Here is a 24,797-nt window from a genome sequence, read left to right as displayed (position 1 = left end):
ATGCCTGATTTATATACAAACAATGGTGACAGGATTGTCACAGCACACATGGTAACTTCGCAGGCTTGGAAATCATCCCAAAATCAACTAACGAGCACTTCAAAAAGGAGGGCGAAATGAGACTCTCATGTTGCCTTGTGTGTGTGTCTTTCTTCAAAGTCAAGTGCCAGATCTACTTAGAGCAGATGTTCTTATGTTTAAAAAGCTGATTTGGTAAGCTTACTGTTGCTATATGTAGTATCAGATATTTTTCCTTTTATAATAATATAACTTAGGATGCAAGACTTTTCCCTCATTCTCATTAACTAGATCCCCATATTTATAAACTGCCCCTCTTATATCTACTGATCAGTTACATCACAAATATTTTATCTTACACCAGAGCTAGCCCAATGAACAAAATATTCTGAAATAAATGCATTTGAAAAATGAAACGACTTGAGCCAGTATAGTATCATGTGTGTAGATCGACATTAATTGTGTCATTACAAATAACTCAAAGCTTAAGCTACATTTAACTACAAGATCTCTACTAACCATTACAGCTCCTCCAGGCTATAATTTTGAAGAACTTAGCCCAAAGCAGAAGCTACAGAAAAAAATTGACTTTGAGATTTTATAAGATAAAAAATTGAAAATATTTGGAATAACATAATTTATGAAACAAAACTATCTCCACTCCCATCACTTATCCATATAGAATGTGGGCCAAAATGGAAACAGAACTGATGTTTGGGAGACCAGAATAACCATTTAGTAAGAACGGTGGGAAAAGGCTCCAGATTATTCAGTTCATTATTTAACACATCTTGTGTCTTGTGCCCTGTTATGCATTGGGCTCAATGCTGGATGCTAAGAATATAGGAGTAAGCAATAGATAAATCACTGTTCTTGTCTTCATAGAGTTTATAATCTTGCATGGGGGACAGTCAACAAACAAGTTAACAAATATATAAACTACAGATTCCTCTCTTTTTTTTGACAAGAAAATCTTCGATATTTATTGTTGAAATACTTCTTATAAAATTACCTTAATTCTCTTTAAATATTATGGTCCTTCCACTCCCGCGCGACTACGAGCTTTTAAAGGGCAGGTTGTAATTCCTATAATTCTTTGCCTTTTCCTCTTTTTAGGAGAGAAAAGTATTATGTGTCAAGTATACAATATAATTTTTAGCAACACTAGGTAACTGTATGAGAGATTTTTCATTTATAATACCATTATTTATTGAAGCCCCAAATTCCTGCAAACAATGATGTACTTTAGTAAAAGAAGCATATTTATGGATAATTTGTTTTTAGATAATCTTATTGAAAGCCAAGAAAAAATGTACTCTGTAAAGTCTTCTTGGGTGGTAAAAGTTAATATGCTTTTCTAATCAGTCTGCCCCAGGTTCCAGAGATGAATGTCCCAGGGAGGACATGCCCCCACATGCCTTCAAAGATGAGGCAGGGACCCCACAGGGTCAGTTTGTGTAGATATGGTTTTGAGCATCATTGTTGGGAAATAGCTGCAACCAACCAGCCAGCAGAAAGAAAGGGCAACAAAGGCACAGGAAAAGGTCAATTTCTTGAGACAGTCACCAGGCAATGAAAGAAGGCTGAAATAAACATATTCAGGGGAAATATTCGCATGAACATCATGGTTTCAGCACAGGAAGGGGCCTTAAGATGACTTCTGATCTTCTTTGCAAAATCTTGGAACAGTAGGAGCCCATTTCAAGAAGAGTCCAGGCATACGGCTTCACTGATGTCTTGGGTCGATCCCTATCTCATCAATGTCAGGGGACAGCCTCAGTCCCACACAGGGACTTCAGGGAAGCCTGGAGGAAAGGTGTCTGTGGGAGAAGCAGCTACAAACCTCCCTCCAGCTTTCCCCCTCAATGTAATTGTCTTACTTTTGTTCCCATAACAATCTAGGCTCCTGAGGTTATTCTCAATGGAAAATATGGTATAAGCGAATACTCAGTATGAATTTCAATGAAATCATGTTGTCATTCTGATCTTACAGGTAAAAATTAAGATCCATGTTACATAAAAATGCACTAGGCATTGCTGTCTCCCCATGAAACATGACTTAAGCACAGGATGGTTGGCAACAGCTTTATAACGTAAGTCAAAATCAAATTGGTTTCCATGCCTCCCATATAGTTACATAAAAATCGTAAGTGGCAGAAATGTTAATGTTTTACATTTATGCTTTATGAAGTATTTTGTGCTTTGTCCTGTTATGTAACCACCCAGAAAGAGTATATGCACCTGTCAATTTTTCTCCACTTCTGCATACTTATTTCATACCCTTTATAATTAGAGTCCTGATCATGAAAAAGATCTAAGCACAGACTATTTTTGTTGCAAAAATGAAATTAAAATTGTTCATTATAATGAGAATATAGTTTGCACTTAGCAACACATTACACACCATTTATTCCTCACAATGCGTTAGGTTTCCTTATGCACTTATGATATTTGAAGCTCAAAAATGCTAAATTATTTGCCCACATTTGTACAGCTAGTACTGGGGATTATAATTCAGATTTGAGTTACTAGGAAGCCACGCTTTTTTCACTAAAAGTTCTTCCTCTTACGCTCAATTTAATAACAGTTTAGTTAAATTTGAAACATTCCACTCTCATTATGATATTAGAACTGTAAACATTCCTCTAGAGCTTAAAGATCAAAAATCTATGTTTTCTTATTTGATTGAACTATGGTTAAAACCCCAATAAAGATATAATGAAAACATAAAACAGGAAAAAAAGCATAACAATATTGGCAGTCTTCATTTTGGACCTTTGAAAGGCATTGAGTCCATAAATGGGTTCCATAAGACCTTTAGAAATGTATTTCCTTAAGGCCAAAAGGGTATGTATAGCCCATGGCAGAAATCTATAGTCAAACCTATTCATACGAATTCTTAATAAAACAATTTATAAAGAAATGAAACATTAAGGAATAATGGTGATGAGGTTTCTTTTCATTTGTTCATCCAGGTTTTAAGAGTAACAACAAAATTAACATCCATTGCTGTACTTTTCTAACATTACAAATGTGTTCATTAGCCTCCTGGCATGGGAATCATAAAAATGATGAGGGGATGTTGAATTTATATCATGGGAAGGTGAGAAATATGCTGCTCTTGACATTCAACATGAAGATACTGATGGCTGACTCCAAAACTCCAAAACACAGCTTCACATTCCCTTCAGACCAAACAGCCTGCAGCACAGGACCTTACCCACCGGGAGGTTATATCCACGATGGAATCAAAATTACTGAAATGCAACTGCTTTCAGCCTTTTCTCTCACTACCGACTAAATCGCATTTCTATTTGGCTTTCAGCCTCTTCCTTCTCCCACTCTGCAAGGAGAGTTTGTCTGACTACTTCTTGTGCTCTGTGGTTCAGAATCAGAAAGAAATAGACAAAGTGGGCAACAAGAGAAGCAAAGGGATGAGAGCTGGAGGAATTGCACAGAAAAATAAAACACCTTGGAAAAAAGGTGCAAGAACAGCCATAGTAGGTGAACGTAGTGGATGGGAGGGAAAACTAATAGGGTCCTAAGGTATTTTGAGCAATGACGTAGTTTTTATCTTTCCGTAGCATTTGAGAAATCCCAGTATAGAATCTGACTTATTTTGAGGCATGTTTTGTTGCATGGTTGTATTCAGTTTGTGGTCTTTAATGCTTACACCCAATCGGGCTACACTATGCGGGCCACCCATATATCAGTGTGGCACAGTTTGGGGGAGAGTCAGGCAGGGGACTGACACTGTCACTGGCTTTTTACTCCTCTTCAGGAACAACAATGACCCTTGCAGGTGCCCTGTCACAGCTATACCAGGATGGTACCATACGGAGGTCGTCCACGAGGAAAGGACCATGGGGAAGGCAGCAGCAATCCCAGCTATGTCCTATTCATCCCTTCTGGATTTTCACCTCTAAGCAACCAAGATTTTATTTCCTAAGTTTTCTTCATGAAGCCTACATGAGAAGGAACAATGACAAGGAGATCACAGGGGCCAACTGTGGTCCAAGACTCTTCAGAGGATAAACTTCATGACAACAATCAAAACTTCACTTGACCACAACTGTGCATTCACTTTCTGGAATTGCCTCAGACACAAGAAAAATGCCTTGAAATAAGAAAATCCTTGAATACCCTACCCATAAACTTTAAAAGTTGGAATCCCTTTCCATGAATCCATATGCCAGTATTTATAGTATCTTCATGATCAGTTACTTTTTCAGTGCATCTCAAGCATATTCTGATTTCCAGAATATTTTGAATCCCATCTTACTGTAACTAACCATGGAAAATCATGGTGTGCCAAAGAGTAACAAAACCATATACCAGTATGCAAATAAAGTAAAATAAAATAACAAAGAAAATACAATAGTTCTACAATAGAATCATCATGAGAAGTGGTGGTTAAAGTGGGGCACATGACAAGGGAAACCTTAGGTTTGATCAATTCCTGGGAGAAAAAGAAGTGTTCTATATTTTAAAAGAACACCAAGTTTAACAGACCCATTCAAATCAATATTTCAGCCTGTGCTTACGCACACACACACACACACTCATGCACGCACACACAGTGACACCATACATTTCAGAGACTTAAAAGGCTTATACTCTTAGGCTTGTCACCTCAGCATTACTTTCTCCTGATTTGTAAAGCTGTTCTCAGGACAAGATCTGAGCTACCCATGCTGAAACATAAGCTTAAGAAAAGAGAGGAGAGCCCGGCGCCGAGTTATATTAGGATGCAATGTCTATTCAGCAAGAATGCTCACTGGCTCTAAAGCATTTATATCAATTTTAAGGATTATTTGCAAAGAATCATTTGGTTTCAGCAAAACACTTTGAAACAATTTCACAATTGGAATTCAATGCACATGAAACCAAGACTTTCTATCAGCTCAGCTCACAGCGTGGAGAGGTACAGTGTGGAGAGGTGGGGCCCATATATTGCATGGTGTCAGCACGCCGTCTGCCTGAAAAGCCATTCATTACAAAATGCTGCATCTCAGGAGAATGAGCCTAGAAAAGTGAGGCCCGCACAGCAGAGGAAAATGCAAGCGCTGTGTTTGCCATGATTTCAACAGCTGTGCCTCTCTTCTTTCTGGGATCAATGCACCATTTTATCTAACAGCAGGAAAGGAGAAGATTGTATGATGTGGCAGCAGATACAAAAGGAGAGAACGCTAATGTAGAGGCTACAACTCAATTTCCCTAGAGACTGTACCCTCCAGAAGCCCAGGACTCTGGGATACAACATAATGAGAGGGAGCTGACTCAATGCAGCATGACAAGTCATCACATTACAAGTCAGCTGGAACATCTGATGGAGTCACAATGTTTTCTCATTCTGTGGAGAGAACAATGAATGAGAAGTCTCTTAAGAGTTAAAAGCATAGCCATCAAGCAAGTGATTTGTATAAATAGATGACTTCTTCATGATACTGGCTATTTAGGCCAACAGAGGATGACAGTGGCAGCTTCAGTCACTGCATCTAAACTTTCTATCTGTGAAATAAGAAAGACATCTTCCTCCCATCTAATCCCCTTACCAGGGCTGCATTGAAGGTGAATCAAGTGAGGCACTAGCCTTGGGCAAAAATGTAATGAGGTGCCAAAACATCAGTCACCGAGGTAGTATTCCAACACAAGAGCTATTTTAATGAAAATCAATGCAAAAATATCCATGATAAGAAATGGCACATTTTAAAATTAAAAAGAGAAAACAATCCTACATCTGTGCCACTCAGCTCACCCTGCTCACCCTAGTCCTGGTCCTGCCCCTCACAGGGTTGTTGGTGGCATTAGATGATGGCTAAGCCACGAAGCTTTAAAAATAAAAAGCACTATTACCCTTGAGCACCTGCTGGGGTCCATTTATGGCCCCAGACTCTCTATAAACAGGGTCCCACTTTGTTCACGCAAAATTTTGAGACTGGCATTACTGTTCCATTTTGCAAATGAGGCACCCAATGTTCTTAAAAGTCAAGCATCTGGGCTGGAATTGAATCCTGGATGTCTAACACCATCTTCTGTGCTGTTTCTACCCCATCGTGCCATTATCCACTAACAATGAAACTCATTCTGAGACGTGTTTAATGTATTCTTAGAACTTGAAATAATACAGAGAAATCAAGTGAGGCTCTCTGATGCCTGAGTTGATGATTAAACCACTGGTCACTTTCTAAAAAGAGCCCTATGTCTCGGTATAGGAGCCTGTTAACAAAATTCATATCAGAAGTTAGTTTCTAAAGACATGCAAGGGTGAAATCTGGGGTGAGCACAGAATGAGGCAATAGAGGAGACTGTATGGCTCTCTTTTTGTATTTACTTATATTTAATTTTATTTTTTATTTTTTGTAGCCATGTGTTTGGATGAAGATGAGTACAAAGAAGTCAGGTAGCTTTATTTAAATACAAAGTTTCTACGAAGGGCCTCTCGACCCTTGCCCTATCTGTCCTGTCCTGCAACACATTTCAATACTCATTAGCTACTTGCTCTTGGGCTCTAGCCTGTATATGGAAGAGTCCCATGTGGCCTCGTAGTAGGTGTGACTACTGCTACTGTTAGGTGACTGAGGACAGTTGATCAATCAACAGCTTCCCCGGACCTGAAGCCAACATTTTCAAATGCATTACATTGCTAACTTTTACTTTTTCACTGCTGGGGTTATTTTTAGCTTCTCTCCTTAGTTTCATGAGGAAGGAAGCTATATTTCTATAATAACATCTTGATAATTTTTAGCACTTCAAAATTATTTAAGGTTTTTACTCCAGTATCTTTCTCTGGAGTCAGAGGATGAATAGGCCCCTCTCTACCTGTGTCTCAGGTAAAAATGCAGTTGCTTTACCAGACAGTCATAAATATTCCTTCTAGCTCTAAAGTGCTGTGTTGATAAGTCCAGGAAAATGTGCTAAAGACAAGGATCAAAGAAGCAGAATGCGTGGAGCACAGAAAGGGGACATGAATCAGAAAGGAAAGCCTGGGGAAAGGAAGATCAATATAAGGGAAATCCCTCATGTGTTATAAATTAAGGACAGAAAGTTACATTTTTAACAGGAGCAAAAGAGTAACAGCTACAGGTTGTAAGCTGGAGAGGGGATGTGGGAGTGGGGAAATAGAGAGAGAAACGTGATCCCAGGTATTTCAGACACAGAAAACGTGTGTTCACAAGCCCTTCTTATAATGACTCTGAGGCTCACTGAAGCCTGAAAACCACTGGGCTACAGCACAGTGTCAATGCCTTTGTTTAAAGATATGTCCATTAGGGCCGGGCGCGGTGGCTCAAGCCTGTAATCCCAGCACTTTGGGAGGCCGAGGCGGGTGGATCACGAGGTCAGGAGATCGAGACTATCCTGGCTAACATGGTGAAACCCCGTCTCTACTAAAAATACAAAAAACTAGCCGGGCGTGGTGGCGGGCGCCTGTAGTCTCAGCTACTTGGGAGGCTGAGGCAGGAGAATGGCGTGAACCCGGGAGGCAGAGCTTGCAGTGAGCTGAGATCACGCCACTGCACTCCAGCCTGGGAGACACAGCGAGACTCCGTCTCAAAAAAAAAAAAAAAAAAAAAAAAAAAAAAAGATATGTCCATTAAATTTCTTATGTCAACATCAAAATGACTACTGGGAAACAATATGTAAGGAGTTATTGGTAAAGGAGGATATGCTAGCCAGTCTTATGTACACCACCAACACAGATGTCCCTACAGTGTGCTAAGCAGGATACACCTCCTGTTCACATGATAGTTAGACACAGAACTATCAATCTGTCCTATGACTGAGACTCTAACCAAAAGGGACAAAGTTTACCTCCAACAACTTGAGGGTGCTTATGAAATGGGAGAGAGAGAAGCAATTCAGGCTCAATCTAGGTTGGTTGTGGTGAGCAGAAACAATCTAGGTTGGTTGTGGTGAGCAGAAGTCATATAATGTCACTAGGGGCATTCCATGATGCTATACCATAAGTTATGGAATTTATACCAAATTTCTGAAGATATAAGGAAGCAATAAGAAATTAAAGTTTGGATCAGAGAGGAAAGATGAGGAGGAGGAGGAGGAGGAGGAAGAAGAAGAACAACAACAAAACAACAACACATCGCACCTTGGGTCAAAGCTGTGAATTTCTACATTCAGCTTCTGAGAAACGCAGAATGCTATGTCACGGATTTGAAAGCAATGAAGAATGGTAACTTAAAGAAAGGTAAAGGAATACTAATATTTCCTCTTATATTTTAAAATTCTTGGAAAGATGAACTTGAGGAAAGAAAGGAGATTTTTCCTGCTTGGCAATCACAGACCTGAAAATAGTCAGAACAAAATATGCTCCCTGTGTAGGGGGTATATTTTCAGAGAAGCATCCTCTCCAAATTCTATCTAATCATCACCCTAATGGATAAACATGTTCATCAGTGCACAATTGGAGAAAATTATCTCTTCAGAGTTTGTTGGTGACTAATTACTATCATGGATTAAAAGAGAGACTATAACTCTTAACTAGATTTTATTATGAAGGTATATCCTATAATTCTATTATATTAATTGTCTGTTGCTGCTGTATCAAATTATCATAAACTTAGTGGTTTTAATCTACAGAAATTTATTGTTTTACAGTTCTGTATGTCAAAATTCCAACACAGGTGTCGGTAGGCTAAAATCAGGGTTTTGTTCTTCCTGGAGGCTCTAAGGGACAGTCTGTTTCCTGACCCTTTCTGGTTTGTGGAGGTTGCCTGTCTTCCTTGGCTCATGGCCTCTCTGCTTCATTTTCAAAGCCAGCAAAATTGCATCTCTGTGCTTTTCCTCCATAAACTCATCTCCTTCTTGGACCACAGCCCTAATTATAATGAGCTGCTTGGATAATCCAGGAAAATCTCCCTGTGTCCATATTCCTAACATAATCACATCTGCAAGACCCTGTTGCCAATAGGAGAAAATAAGGGAATGGGGGAAAGATCATGAAAAGGACCACAACTACTAACACTAAATAAATACCTAGTGGGTGCCTGGTTCTCTGTTCATCAAAAGTCAGCAGTTTGGTAAATTTGTTAATCATTGTCCTGTTTCAAAATGACTATATAAACATTTACTAAAGAAAATCAGTTGCACATTAACCTTTGCAGACCAGTATCCAAATGGATTGAGCCTGGTAATGGATTCCTGTCCTCAGGCTTGGTAGACACCATGCTTGCCCAATGCACAGCAAGTCAACTCACTTCAGTACTCCCTAGAAAGTGTAAATTTCCCTTTATATCAAATACTATCTCAAATTCCATGTTAATTTCCCCATTTTATACATCTGGTGTGAACAAGCAAGAAAGGAAAAGCAATGTAAATGAGACACGAATACGAGTAAAATGGATCTCTTGCTTGGTGTAAGAAGAGGTGAGGTACAGAAGGAAATAATGTACAGCTAGAGAATTGCTAAAAAGTCAAATAAATACATCTAGACTGGGATCCAAAGGAAGACTTCATTATTTTGCATGAAATGCTCTATTACCCAAGTTTAGAAATGCTCGTATTGAACTATATGTTCATGAATCCATTCTAAAGCCAAGTATGAATGGGTTTGGATCAACCACCATTAAAAGTATCTTAACTTATTTTATTCAAAAATGGAAAGGGAACAATATCACCCAGTGTAACAGTTTGTTTTGAAATGTATGTTATTAGTGGGCATAGCCATTTCGAGGAACTGTTAAGTTCCTTGACCGTAGAATGACACACAGAACAGCAGAGGAGATTGACTGAAGCCCTGCTCCTAGGGTATGCACAGCTTGATAAATCAACACGGAAAACATTTTCCAGGGAGCAGCCAGGAACAGTTACACTATCCATTTTTCTACCTCTAATTTCCTTGATTTCTGATTTTTACAATGGGAACCATACATTTCCACATTCATCATGAATAACTCGTTTTCAACAAATGTATTAAGTAGGAAGTTGGGATGTTCCTAAACCTGCAATAAATTCTTCTTAATTTTATTTATTCTTATCTTACTAATCGTTAGTTGGTTGTATTTGCTATATGCACTTGATTTCTACCCCTGGATGGGAGTGACTGTGAGACAGTCAGATCCATTTTATTTTATGTCATTCATAAAATAAAACCAACATATTTTGACCCAGTGTGAAAGTTATAATTTTTAATATTATATCTTTAAATGATTAAATGAAATATACATTCTATCAAAATTTCATTTATTATTACTTGCTTGTAAGAAATAAAGTTTTTAAAGTATTATATTAGCTTCTAGGAAAAACTGTCCTGTCCCATAAATACTATTTCTACTCTTACAAATGGTCCCATGAGTGATCCCAATTGCTGAGTATGTACTATACCAGGTGCTATACTGGTAGTGACATGGATTAGCTCACTTAATTCACACAGCAGACACTTGAGATATGTTCTATTATCTTCATTATGTAATAGAAAGGAGAAAAGAGACTCAGGTAAATGACACAGCCAGGTCCCTTAGTGGGTACAGCAGGGAAGCTGGAACTTGAGTTCAATTCAGATTTAAAGTCCATCTCTCACCCACACATTATGATATCTTCACTCTATTTTGTTGCTGTCAATAATTAAAGAGAAGCTTGCCAAGCCACTCATACTTTCCCGTTCATTCTCCTGTTTCAAGATAACTTTCTTTTCCTTTCACCAGATGGAAAATAATCGAGTTTGTGAAGTGGTATGTCATCCTGGGGGGAGAAAAAGCCCACAGTTTCCGAGTGGGTCTCCTGGGGCTCCTGTAAGGAAGTACTACAGACCGCGTGGCTCAGAACAGCAGGCATTCATTGTCTCACAGTTCTAGGGGTAGAAGCCAAAATCAATGTGCCAGCAGGTTGGTCCTGCAGCCTCTGAGGGAGAATCCATCCCACGGCCCTCTCCCAGCTTCAGAGGCTGACAGCAGTCCTGGTGTCCTTAGCTCCTGCAGCGCTGACTCCTGTCCCTGCCTCTGTCATCACATGCTATTCTAGATGTGCCTGTGTCCACATGTTCTTCTTCTTATAAAGACACCAGTCGTACTGGGTTATGGCCCACCCTAATGATTTCATCTTAACTTGATTACCTCAGCTAAGACCCAGTTTCCACATAAGGTCACATTAATAGGTAGCAGAGGTAGGGATGCCAATATCTCTCTTTAGGGGATGTAATTCCCTGTAAAGTATCTTATCCTCTGCAAAGAAGATGTGGTACTTTTGGGGTTTTAATCCTTTGGGTGGCTTCCCCAGTCAGAGAAATCCATCCTCTGCATAATCTCTAGAGTTTTCTTCCTGTAATTCTGCTTCCAGGCTCATTACTCTGCAGCCTAAAAGCTGCCATTGAGATGCAAAGCAAAAATTACTTTGTGTTTACATGTTAAAAAAAAAAAAATTCCTCTTCAGCATGCATCACATTCTAGGGCTCCAAAAGTCAAACCAAACCACAGGCCTCTCTGAAAATGTTATCCGTGAGTTGTTGTTTCAATAAACAACAACAGCAACAAAAATCCTATCCGTTCTTCAAGCCTCTTTCAAATGTGATCTCTGTGAAACTCTCCCATTACTCTAAAAGTGTCTCTCTTGCTCCTCTGCTCCCTAGTGGGTTGTTTCCTTTGTACCGTTGAGCTTTTTATATTCTGCCCTATAATTCCCATGATCAAGTATGTCTTCCTTACTAGCTCACATTTTACTTGTTGTAGGCAGAGCAAATAATCGTATTTGTCTTTCTTCTCTCACATCTCCAGGTATACAATACCTTTTTACATAGAGGGTGCTGATTAAATGTTCAGCAAATTGACAGCTATACTGTCAAAAATTTCAGAGAATTTTGCATTTCCACAATGACAGTTGCTACACAAACAGTAATGAAGAGTCTTATGTCACTCTATGTCTTTGAGCCCTGACTTACACATCTGTAAACTGTAGATAATAAAAACTGCTTTGCAATCATTTCACAAAAATACAGTGAAACAGTGGGAAAACTTCTTTGTAGGATATATTGGACATGGGACATTGAATGGCTATTTGTTGGCTATCGATGTGTTAATTTCCCAATTCTGCTTCAGTGCGTTAAAGTCCTGAACACTATTGAATCTTGGCCAAAACACGTAAGTGAAAAGCTATGACAAGCATTTTGGTTACTTTATCTTTCTGGGCAATCAATTTGGGAGTACCTGGGAAAATCGCAGTGCCTGTCTGCTGTTTCTGTTGGGTCCAGTGGTTCTCTATTGATTAATTTATGCTCTGACGTATTTTGCAAAGACTTTAAGGCACTTGGATCCTCATTAAGATTGAGGTCTTAGCTACCATATTTCTCATTCTTGGTAATAAAAAATCCCTTACCTAATCACAGATTGGTACACTTGTGGAGGTAGAGACAATGTTTACTTACTCACCCTACCATACCCAGCAGGTACTCAACAAATAATGAAGTGAATTGAACTCCTCCACTCAAGTCAGTGATTTCTAATCTAGCAGCCCCAGTCCCTCCTTTTACAAACAAATATTGTATGTTGTACCTACTTGCCAATCTGAAAAAATAATTATATAACTTTCTTTTCACACACTTTTAAAAAATTTAACTTAATGCTCTAACTATAATATAAAAGAACAAGAAAAATATAATTATTTAAAAAGAAAGAATGTGCGTTTCAATATATAAATGATCAAGTTTGACTATACAGAAGAAGTAATAGTTAACTACCTTGTAAACTATATGTTGTAAAGTTATAGAATAAGCTAGAAAAATGGGAGTGTAATTAGTGTGAAATTAGTCATTATGACTATGACAGTTACAAATTCAAGCTGATACATATATGTTTTATTCTTTTTGCTATCTGTGATAAGATTTTTCAAAATGATGAACTTTTGGTAAAATTATCAACAAAAATAGTATGACCTTCTTTTGATTTACATAGTAGGTGCATTCCTGAAAAAAATCAGTGGATGCTAAACCATGAAAAAATTACTTTGTGTTTCTATGTACAAAAAAAAAAAAAAAGACAGAGAATTTATTAACAAGTGTTTCCTTTACTTGAACTAGAACAGGAATTTTGAAACTCAGAGAGTGAAGAGCAATGACTTCTTCTGTGTGCAGAACTGTCTTTCATTGTAAAAGACATCTAGAAGGGGGAAGGTTCTTAACCTCATAAAAGCCAGAAGTGCTTCCCTGTTTTCTTCTGGAAGTGTCTCCTTGGGTGTGGGGAGAGAGAACTTCCTGTCTAGGTGAAAGTTCTTTCAGACCCTACCTTTGGACATGATTTCCTCACATTCCATCAGCATCCACAGTGAAGTCTCTAATTTCCTTCACATTTCTTCTTCCCATGTCTCCTAAGTTCTATTGCTTGAGAATGCACATCTTACTATTGCAACAGGCCAGCCAAAGTTCACTCGAAGGACTCATCTCACTATTCAACACAACAAAATATTTGGTAACAAATGAACATACTCCAAGAAGAGCAAACTTTCCTTTCTTAGTCATTTCCTTATGCCTAAATTCTTTTCTAAAAGACCGAATCAATTTTCACATCTGAGTTCTGGTTCACCTACTACCTAGCACATGACAGGAACTCCTATGTGGCATAAAAGATGGTGATGAGGCAGTCTGCATCTGCATGGCAGGTGACAAGGAAAGCTTATACAAATACGGTATCACTTAGTAAAACAGGCACTTTCATGCATGACACTAACCTGTGAAATGCACACAAATTCGTATCATTATCAACGAATTTGTACAATCTACTCAGCCGTTTCTTATGTCTGAGTCACTGCAGTCTAGCTCAGAGAATTGAGAGGGTCATAATCATTGTTCCTCAGTGACCTTGTCTATTCTTGTATTTAATATTAACTCTAAGAGGCACCTGTCATAGTAAGTACTTCCACCTGTTGGAATGTAATTTCCAACATGTCGTTTTTATTCAGTAATATATCCTCAGAACCTAAAACAGGGCCTGGCTTTAGAGTAGATGCTCAAAGCCAAAAATGTTTAGAATGAATGAATAAACAAGTGGATGCTGTGTCCAATATGTGTGAATGCCATGTAAGCACAAAGACAAAAAGACAAACCCCTGGCCTTGTGGGTTTGCAGTAAAATGGAACACAATCTCTCTAATATTAGTGATGTGCCAACACGTCTGTGTATATTCCTAGGAGAATACAAAAAACAGAGAACTAATGTTTTTAGTGAGTGAGTCAAGATACCTCATACAATTTTATTCAAAAAGCAGGGTGTTTCACTCTCAAAACTACTGATATTTGGGGCTGGACAATTCTTTGCTGCAGAGGGCTTTGCATATTGTAGAATATGCAATACCAGCAAGTGTCAGTAGCAAACCTCCAGCAGTGACAACAAAAATATCTCAGACATTTGTGCCAAGAGAATTACTGGACTAAAAAATACGAATTTACCAGACAGACGAGTGGATAAAGAGAAAAATATGAGCTTATGAATGACAGGGTCTGGACCATATTTATCTTTGCATTCTCGCAAATAGCTTTAGTGCTGATCATAAAAAGAAATAGTTAATGTCTTATATTGCTCTTTTAATCTGTAATGTCCATTCATACGCATATAATCCTTAAAACAACCTTGTAGGAAAATAGTGTTGATACTGACTACTTTATTAAACAACACAATCCAGATAAGCAAAATGAAGCGCCCAAGTTCGCCTTTATATTTTGGTGTTCTTTGTTCTTTTCAGGACTTTCCCTCAATCGCACTTAAAGCCACTAACCAATCAGATGGCTTATTCTTCCAACTGGAACCTGGCTGCATTAAATCACAATTGTTTAATAACTGTCAAACAATAGGTTTCATCCAATGCTTACTCTATGCCAGATACTTTGCTAAACACTGAGGCAAAACCTCGAAACAATTTGTTTCTTTTTTAAAAGGGCAAGTACTTGACAGTGGATGCAAGTGGAACATTTTTCCCCTAGAGGGATCAAAGTGGGGGTGAAAAGGAAGGCCTTACAACTCTAAAGGCACGTTTGAGGGAGAAATTTAAAAGAGGTAAAATGCAGTATGGGACCCGAAAATGGAAAACCTTCTCAAATAAGGCCAGTAAAGTGCAAGACAGGGTAAAAGCAAATACCTGACCGAAACAGTGAGCCATATGAGAAACATGAAACTAGATTAGGAACTAAGAAATCTGGCCTTTCCTTCCCACAGCTCCACTGTTTATCTTGTTGATTTGGGCAAGCCATTTAACCTCTCTGGGTCTCACTTTAGATCATCTCCAGCTCAAAGGCCAGCTTAACTGGCGTGGATGTGGACTACCAGTGCGGCTACCACATCCTACCCAGCAACTAGACTGTTATCATGGCTGCTGCACCATCCTTGTACAAGTGCAGCCATCAGAAGGATCTCTGAAATTACAGTGCTCGAGTTCTGTTAAGCTTTAACTCTGGGATGCTATGAGTAGAACTGCACAGAAATGACACTGGAATGTGAATGCCAATGTCCAAAGTAAGGTGGCTCTGGCCAGTCATGTTAATTTGTCTTGAAATCTATCTGTGCAGGAGATACAGCTGGAACAGTTGTGTTTTCCTCTGCTTCATCTCACCTGGGGTCAAGACCAGGTTGGCCAGCTGACTGGCAACTGACATCCCTCGTGACTCTATAGGGAGCTGCAACTGAGGTACTTTCCAAATGAATCCTGACTTACACAGGTACTCTCCCTCCTCCTGGCAGATGCTGTCGAACTGCAAATTACCCATAAAAGATAACTGATTCCTTTCCTATTGTTTCTCCCCCAAAATGCAAAAGACGATTGGAACGATTTAAAAAACCGCTTTTATTAAATGAATTTTTGGAAGAGGAACATATATAAATAAATTAATAGTAGTCCATAAAGACCTGTGCTACACGTTCAACCTAATGGGCATCCTAGGGGGCAACTGTTTGCCAGATCATCGATCTGTTGAGAAAGGAATAAAAGCAAAGGCTCCTCTTTCTTCAAAAAAAAAATGCACAAAATTTTCTATAAGTTTCAGGTGGCATGGAGATACTCTGAAGCATTGAGTTGAACACAGTTTAAAAACTGCCTTAAAGTGATCATCATTTTAATTATTTCCAAACCCATGGTATCTCAAAGCTGTTTAATTGTTGTAAAAGGCACTTTCAGGAGGAAAACATAATCTCAAATTACCTTCCACCGTCCTCCACCACCCAAGAAGAAGAAAGACGTACATCATCAGTCCCCTACAACTTTCCAACACCAAAATTCCCAAGCATTTTATTTGACCAGATGCATGTAGATCATTTACAGTATAATGGAAATACTGAAATATGTCTACCAAAACACTTTAGATCTATTGGAGAAATTTTGCCGATGTTGGTGTACTCTGACTTGCTACCATGGCCAGCAAATAGAGGTGTCTACTCATCCTCATTCTTATACAAGAACAGAACAACAACAGTGGCAAAAACCTGTGTCTATAACCTCACTGACCTTCCTCATCCATATCTGTTAAGTTGACCTCAGAGTCTGAGAGTGTCAATTGAATTTTACTCATCTAATAATTTTGACATTCAATTTAGGTAGTTAAAATATACATTACAGGATGAAGTTTCAAGAGTTGTCTCAGACACTTCCCATCAAGTATCTGTGTGCACCCAGAGGTAGACTAAGTATGTTACATCAGCTAACTATACATCCTTTAGGAATGACTGGAAAGAAAACTGCTATGCAGATGAACAACAACAAAAAAAGCTGTAACCACAGATATAAATATATGTAAATACACACAGAAGTTTCAATTTTCACAGGATGCCTGAAACAGTAATGCTTGATCTCTTTCACGAATATTAGGTTTTTAGAATTTCATAAAAAGTGAGGAGCAAATACAAAATGGCACAGAAGGCTGTGGTAGAAGAACTCAGGTAACACATAAACCATCAGCACAACTCATTGTCTGATTTTGATTACGGTGGAGCAACTGGGATCTCTATCATGAAAATTTCTTAACAAGCTAGAAAAAAAATTAAAAGACCATGCAGTGGCAGAATAATGGAAACACAGAACATGTTACATTGTACATAGGAATCTTTGAAAAGGAAAAAGCACAAATTGTATGTAGCTGGTTCATAATCATATTTGATTCCTGATACAGTTTAGAGATGTGTAATATATACATCTCTTTCCCATTCATTCTGGTTGTAAGTTTTAAGTTCAGCAAACAACTATGTGATTAAAGCTACTTAATTCAGCCTGAAAACCTTTCATCTGCCATCTATAGACTAGTCTGTCTGGTAGCTACTTGGAGGCACTACAGCATTAAGCATGTCATTCATGCAGAAGGGTCCAGGGTCTGACAAACATGGTGTGGAATGGCTAGAAGAGCTGAACAAGCATTTTCACAAAACCATCACTTGGTAATTGCTGAGTTGTTATCATAGCAATTACCAAGTGATTGGTCTTGTGGGGGTTAGAGAAGTGGTAAATCCTGACATGGACAAAAATCCTTGGAAGGTTCTTAAGGACTTTTGTCAATGTCAAGATCTACCACTACTCTAACTCCCACTTCTCCCACAAGAAAAAAGAGATGCCTTTTATTCTTGCCTGGGCAAGAAACACTGACTCTCCAGTTACCCAACCCCCTACCCCCTTTTTCCTAAGCCTCTCTAGTCAATTCCTAGGGGGATGATTCTGGAAAGACAATTCCACTAAAATTATTAACATGAAAACCATATATCAATACCATAGAATTATAAACATAGATAGATTGTAGTTAACTGCACCTACAAATAAACATTATTAATATTAAAGTTTGTGCATAATGATGTGGGAAAATTAATGCATATTGGCAGAAAAATTTTTGAGCTTTATTAATATAAAGAACACTGAGAGAAAAACTCTCACATGTTATTACTGTTTTAAAGAAACATGAATTAAATGGGGAACCGCAAAAAGCAGGAGTATGATATTGTGGCAAATAGGAAAAGTGAGTATAGATACGCAGGGTTACATCTGGGGTCTTAGTCATAAATCTTTATTTGACAATTTAATGCACTGTTTTGTTAAACTACCATTTTGCTTTCATTGTTCCTACTTCAAATGACACAATTAACAAATTGTGAGTGCTGATGGTGATATACAATAAAAGGTGGAATATATTAAAAAGGTTTATTGAAATTACTTTATCACACCTTCAGAAAATTGTTGAAAAGTACAGGTGGACAGATGAAAAGTCCTAATATCTTTTCTAGCATTAGCAAGTGGTGATTTTAAAAATATAAATAAATGCATTTGCTATATTTGAAGCATAATTTCTACATTGATAATTTAATTTAGAATAAATGTTGCTACTCCAATAATGAATGTCTCTTCATGGGCACTGCCGTCATAATTACTTCAGAAAAAATATTGATTGGTCACCAAACCATCAGAGCAGATGGATATATTGGGGAGGTGTCAGGTTAGTGTTACATTTTAGTGCAAAATTGTTAAGAGTGTGTTATTTTATAGTACTCAAAGAATCAAAATCATACAACTCTAGATATGAATTGGTGACGTATACTCCAAATGCAAAATTCACACATAAAGATGAATAAATACTGTATTTTTTCTTGGTTGTAGCCTAGATAAGAAGAGAACAAAATATTTAAATGAGAAAATTTAGAAGTACAATACATATGGACAGCAGGAAATGTCATCTAAAAAGGTCATTTTTGCTTTACATTAAAAATTAACCATTTTATCCCCTTCCAACCCTCCCACACATACACATACATACATCTGGGCAGCTTCAAAATTTGGGTTTATTTTAAGAATAATTAGAATAATAAAGCAAACCTAAAATATTCTTATTGTAATCATTTCTGCTTTTGAGGGAGATTTAGCTATACCTTTTAAAAAAGAAAGTACTGGTCTGTTCAGGACAAAATAAGGATTGAAGTGTTTTAAACATCATCTTTACAAGTAGTTTTTCTCAACATTAAAAAGGAAATTTAAACCCATGCTTTTCCTGCCTTCTATTTAGAAGTAAAAAATATATTTTTATGAGAAAGGAGTATGGACCCTTTTCGTTGGTATGGTGCCAGTTCCTTTAGATGGAGACTTTCTTAAGCCTGGTTTATTATCTTAGATGTTAAAAAAAAAAAAAAAGCAGCAGCTGGTATAAAGTTTTCATTTTTAACTGAAGTTTACTCTGAAGAGATTAAGAGAGTTTGTATTCCATGAAATGACTTGCTCTAGGCTTCTGTGACTGGCTTTCTTTTGGCTGAATGGCCCAGTTCAAGCTGTTTAATGATGTGGTAGATGAGGAAACAGCATGGCCCTTAGGTCGTAACCTTGCTCTGCTGTTCAAAAACTGTTGTGATCATAGGAAAAGTACCAGCCTTATTTTTTTTTTCTTCTAAAAAAGGGGGTGTGAGGGAATAATAAATACCTGTACTGCATGGTTGCTGTGAAAATTGTATGGGATAATGGACACATGAAGAAGGGTTTGCAGAGTGTCTGATACCTTGTGATTAGTATACGGCAACTCCCATTTTTTGTTACATCTTTCACTTTGGTTTCCATGTTTCATGCTCATAACATTGAGAGGTAAATTATAATTTCCATCTTAGAATTAGAGCCACTTAAGGCCTAGAAGTTCAGTGACTTGCCTGCTCTCGTGTATGACAGATCTGAAAGTCTTCCAGTTACAAATCCAGAATGAACTTTCCACTCCTCATCCTACCTGGGCAACACTTGGTGCCATGTAAGTGTTACCTGCTGGGGATGATGACGCTGCACCTGTGTGAGAAGGGGCAGGCCCATGCTATTTGAAATAACTCACTGGGAAAACATTCCCAGGGGAAGAGTGACATTGACCTTTGGAAACTTAGAGTAGCCAGAGTTTGTGTCCAATTCCAGAACCGAGGCTGTCTTTACTCAGGCACATTCCTTATGTTAGTTAGTCTTTGCTTCCCCAGCTATGGAGAAAAAGAGGACTTTTCTATTCATTACTCTGAATTCCAACTCTAATTCCTCAGATACTGTCACATTAATTATTTAAATTGGAATAACTTCCCTTCCTAAAACAGCAGTCTTTGATATTGCTGTATTTCAGCTGATAATGGGAGAAAAAAATTTGATTCCAAGTAAGGGCAAAAATTATGATACAAAATAAAAAACTAAGACGTATGTCTCCTGAGAAAACAATGTAAAACATCAATAGTCATACAAGCTCCCACCAACCATTTTAAAGGAAAATTTTAGAAGAAAAATACCATCAACATAAATATAAAAGGATATTAATTTTGAACATGCCAGAAAATCCTTATAGGCCATATATAATTTTTAAATAAAAGACATAAACTTTAATTTGCACAATTCAATGCCCTTTCTTTTACCTCTACATTCCGAGTTTTAACCAGTCAATAAATGTGCTCTTTCTTGACAAAAATAAATCTGAAAATCAAATTTTTATTGACTTTAAAATCATTATTCCAGGAATGAACACCCAGTGTCATTGGGCCTCACTGTCACTGCCAAACCCTTCTTTTTGTTTTGAATGGGATTACTGATTTTGAGTTTTCTAGTAATGTGTTCACTTCAAAACAACAAAAGAAAATAGGAGACAGAATTGGATTTCCAAAAGTCCAAATCATCATTAAATAAACATTGTTTGCTTGCCCGAGTATTACTGTTTGCATCTTACTCTCCTCACTCATATATTAAGGTTCTAACCACCAGTACCTTCGAATGTGACTTTATTTGGAAATAAGATTATTACAGGTATAATTAGTTGAATTAAGATGAGATCATACTGGAGAAAAATATGCCCCTAATGCAATATTACACCCCCCTCACACACATAAACACAATGTCATGTGAACATGAAGGAAGAGATTGGAGACAGCTGTCCACAATCCAAGGAAAAAAAGAGATTGACAGCAAACAACCAGAATCTAGGGGAGAGGCATCAAACATATTCTATTTCATATGACTGAAAGGTACCAACCCCACCCATGCCTAGATCTCAGACGTATAACCTCCACAACAGTGAGACAAGAGATTTCAATTGCTTAAGCCAGCCAGTTTGGGGCACTTTGTTATGACAGCCCTCCCAGCAAACTAACACACTGAGGTTGTTTCAGCAACATACTGCTGAGACTTACTGTTCCATTTCTTATTTATAATAGCTATAAAAATATATAGAAAGAACAGAGCAAAGTCCAAGGTACTTTATTTCCTTTCAAGGCTGAGTGGATGATTCAAATGTGTTAAGAGGAAAATAAATGAGAAATTTCTAGGATGTACTTATCCTTTCATCTGTATCAGGAGACAGTATAGATAAATACATTAATCAACTCATAAAATTAAAAGCTTTCTGTATCTTATACATAAAACCACCTTGGGGAATGGGGAAGCTCTTATAAGCAAAGAAACGAAACTAGACAGTTTTGGAGTCATCCTTTATGGTCATCATCTCTTCCATCACCATAACCACTGACTTTTAAAGATCATTGTAGAACTTGTAGCAACTACAAATATTCAACACCTAGCACCCTGTAAACATCTGACAACTGACAGCTTTCAAGGTGTCCCTATATTTCTGAGGAATAAACTGATATTCTGTCTAATCATGAGGATTGAGAAATAGAATCAATTAATAAATCTTCATATTCCTTATGACTCAATGTAAATGGTGGACTACACCAAGTCACCAAGATGATGTCACAAATATGGCAGAGTAAGAGACAAGCCTTCACCCCACACACACAAAAAGAAAAAGTGCAGATAGCTACTCACAAATCAGATAAACCCAGAGAAGACTCAAGGGCTCATGAAAAAATTGGCAGCAATACAGTAGAGAGAGAAAAAAAACATAGAATATTGATACAGAAAGGATCACTGGTGGGATCAGCATACCTGAGACACCAAGAGACTGCTAGGACCAAAGAAGAAAGGTGGACACTATCAATATCAGTCTATGATCTAATCGGCAGAGGATATTGGCATATCTTGCCACTGAGGTAACCAACAGCCGTTCTTTTTTCTTTTTTTCTTTTTCTTCTTTTTTTTTATTATACTTTATGTTCTAGGGTACATGTGCACAACTTGCAGGTTTGTTACATATGTATACGTGTGCCATGTTGGTGTGCTGCACCCATTAACTCACCATTTACATTAGGTATATCTCCTAATGCTATCCGTCCCACCTCCCCCTACCCTACTGGCCCCGGTGTGTGATGCTCCCCTTCCTGTGTCCAAGTGATCTCATTGTTCAATTCCCATCTATGAGTGAGAACATGCGGTGTTTGGTTTTCTATTCTTGTGATCGTTTGCTGAGAATGATGGTTTCCAGCTGCATCCATGTCCCTACAAAGGACACTAACTCATCCTTTTTTATGGCTGCATAGTATTCCAAAGTGTACATGTGCCACATTTTCTTAATCCAGTCTGTCATTGATGGACATTTGGGTTGGTTCCAAGTCTTTGCTATTGTGAATAGTGCCACAATAAACATACATGGGCATATGTCTTTATAGTAGCATGATTTATAATCCTTTGGGTATATACCCAGTAATGGGATGGCTGGGTCAAATGGTATTTCTAGTTCTAGATCCTTGAGGAATTGGCACACTGTCTTCCACAATGGTTGAACTAGTTTTTAATCCCACCAACAGTGTAAAAGTGTTCCTATTTCTCCACATCCTCTCCAGCACCTGTTGTTTCCTGACTTCTTAATAATTGCCATTCTAACTGGTGTGAGATGATATATCATTGTGGTTTTGATTGGCATTTCTCTGATGGTGAGTGATGATGAGCATTTTTTCATGTGTCTGTTGGCTCCATAAATGTCTTCTTTTGAGACGTGTCTGTTCATATCCTTTGCCCAGTTTTCGATGGGGTTGTTTTTTTCTTGTAAATTTGTTTGAGTTATTCGTAGGTTCTGGATATTAGCCCTTTGTCAGATGAGTAGATTGCAAAAATTTTCTCCCATTCTGTAGGTTGCCTGTTCACTCTGATGGTAGTTTCTTTTGCTGTGCAGAAGCTCTTTAGTTTAATTAGATCCCATTAGTCAATTTTGGCTTTTGTTGCCATTGCTTTTGGTGTTCTAGACATGAAGTCCTTGCCCATGCCTATGTCCTGAATGGTATTGCCTAGATTTTCTTCTAGGGTTTTTATGGTTTTAGATCTAACATTTAAGTTTCTAATCCATCTTGAATTAATTTTTGTATAAGGAGTAAGGAAGGGATCCAGTTTCAGCTTTCTACTTATGGCTAGCCAGTTTTCCTAGCACCATTTATTAAATAGGGAATCCTTCCCCCATTTCTTGTTTTTGTTAGGTTTGTCAAAGATCAGATGGCTATAGATGTGTGGTATTATTTCTGAGGGCTCTGTCCAACAGTCATTCTTAATGGGGAACACCAGAGGGGGGTATGGCTGCACAGCCATATTAAGTTGCTTTAGGAAATTAGCTACCACCTCTCCCAAACCACCACAAATCTCAATCTCAGAGTTGTGGTCAATACGCAAGTGCCCACATTACAGGCCCAGGCTTGGTGGCTGCATTAAGCCCACTCATGTCTCAGGCACATGGAATGAGCTCTGGGGCCCACAGCGTGAAACATCTCATTCCATGTGCCCATGTTCTAGGCACTGGCTCAGCTGCCATAGAGAGCTAGGCCCCACTCCAACCTTTAACTCCCACCCATCTGTGATCTCATTTCCAGATCTCTTTGCTGCTCCACAAGTTTCCATGCCTCACACTATGTTACCAGCATAGTAGTTGGGGGTGTCTGTACCCTGAGCATCACTGCCATTACTTTCCTGCATCTAAGAGCCACAGAAACTCTGTACATGCCTGTGCTTCTGGCTTCAGATCCACAGGCACCACACATCAGACACAGGTACCACTGCCACTTCATGTGAACCCACAAGCCAGACTCAGTGCCCCAAAGGACCTGCTGAGCCATAACTTTGCCATTGTGAGAAAAGGAATGAGGAGGACTTTGGCAGCCATCACCACCAAATACCCTACCAGTGCTCACTACCACTATGGATAGCACACTGTTGCCTGCTAAAGATCCCTTCAATCTTTGCCAACTCTGACCTTAGCTGATAGAGCTACACAGACACTACACAGCAGCACCCTTACTGGTGTCAGAACTACTGTACCACAATCTGTAAGTATTCTCACTTCCCCTCTCTCCCATAAAGGAAGGTCTTTCCACAACAAGACTAGCCAATAGAGTCTGAAAGTGGTGAATACTCCACCAAATACATAGACATCAATGTCAACAAGAAGCTTGAAAAACCAAAGAGACATAACACCACCAAAAGAACATAATATCTCTTAGTAGCTGACACAAAGAAATGGAGATACATTAAACGCTTGATAAAAATTCACAATAGTTGTTTTAAGGAAGCTCAATGAACTTCAAGAAAATAGAGAAACAATTCAGTTAATCGGGAAAACAATGAATTACCAACACAAAAAGTTTAACAGATTAAAATTATTTTAAAAATTAAGCCAATTCTGGAGTTGAAAAATACAATTAATGAAATGAAAATGAAATAGAGGGCATTGACAGAAGAACTTATCAAGCAGAAGCAAATATCTGTAAACTCAAAGACAGGTTATTTGAAAATATATAATCAGAAAAGAAAAACAGTGAAAAGGAATAAAGGAAGCTTACAGGATTCATGGGACAACATCAATACAGCAAATGTTTGACTCCTGGGAGTTAAGAAAAGAGAGTGATAAAAAGCTGGAAAGTTTATTTTTTAAAATAGCAGAAAACTTTCCAAATCCAGGAAAAAATATAAATATCCAGGTACAAGAAGGTCAACAGATTCAATCTA

The 24,797-nt window shown here is 38.1% G+C and overlaps 2 protein-coding genes across 5 annotated transcripts in view; both read right to left on the bottom strand.

Annotated features, from left to right (window-relative positions):
• LOC105469844 (fibroblast growth factor 14) overlaps nt 1–24,797 on the bottom strand; it is a 681,850-nt gene that overhangs the window by 316,404 nt on the left and 340,649 nt on the right. The window lies entirely within an intron of this gene.
• LOC139359052 (uncharacterized) overlaps nt 7,600–24,797 on the bottom strand; it is a 62,559-nt gene continuing 45,361 nt past the window's right edge. Inside the window, exon 1 of the mRNA XM_071081071.1 lies at nt 7,600–24,797. This exon is cut by the window's right edge and continues 45,361 nt beyond it. The gene's annotated coding sequence lies outside the window, so the exon portion shown is untranslated.

The sequence above is a fragment of the Macaca nemestrina genome, chromosome 16 (assembly GCF_043159975.1).
Source record: "Macaca nemestrina isolate mMacNem1 chromosome 16, mMacNem.hap1, whole genome shotgun sequence".
Classification (NCBI taxonomy): Eukaryota; Metazoa; Chordata; class Mammalia; order Primates; family Cercopithecidae; genus Macaca; species Macaca nemestrina.
Note: the sequence above shows the minus strand (reverse complement) of the source record. Positions and strands in the feature narration are given on the sequence as shown.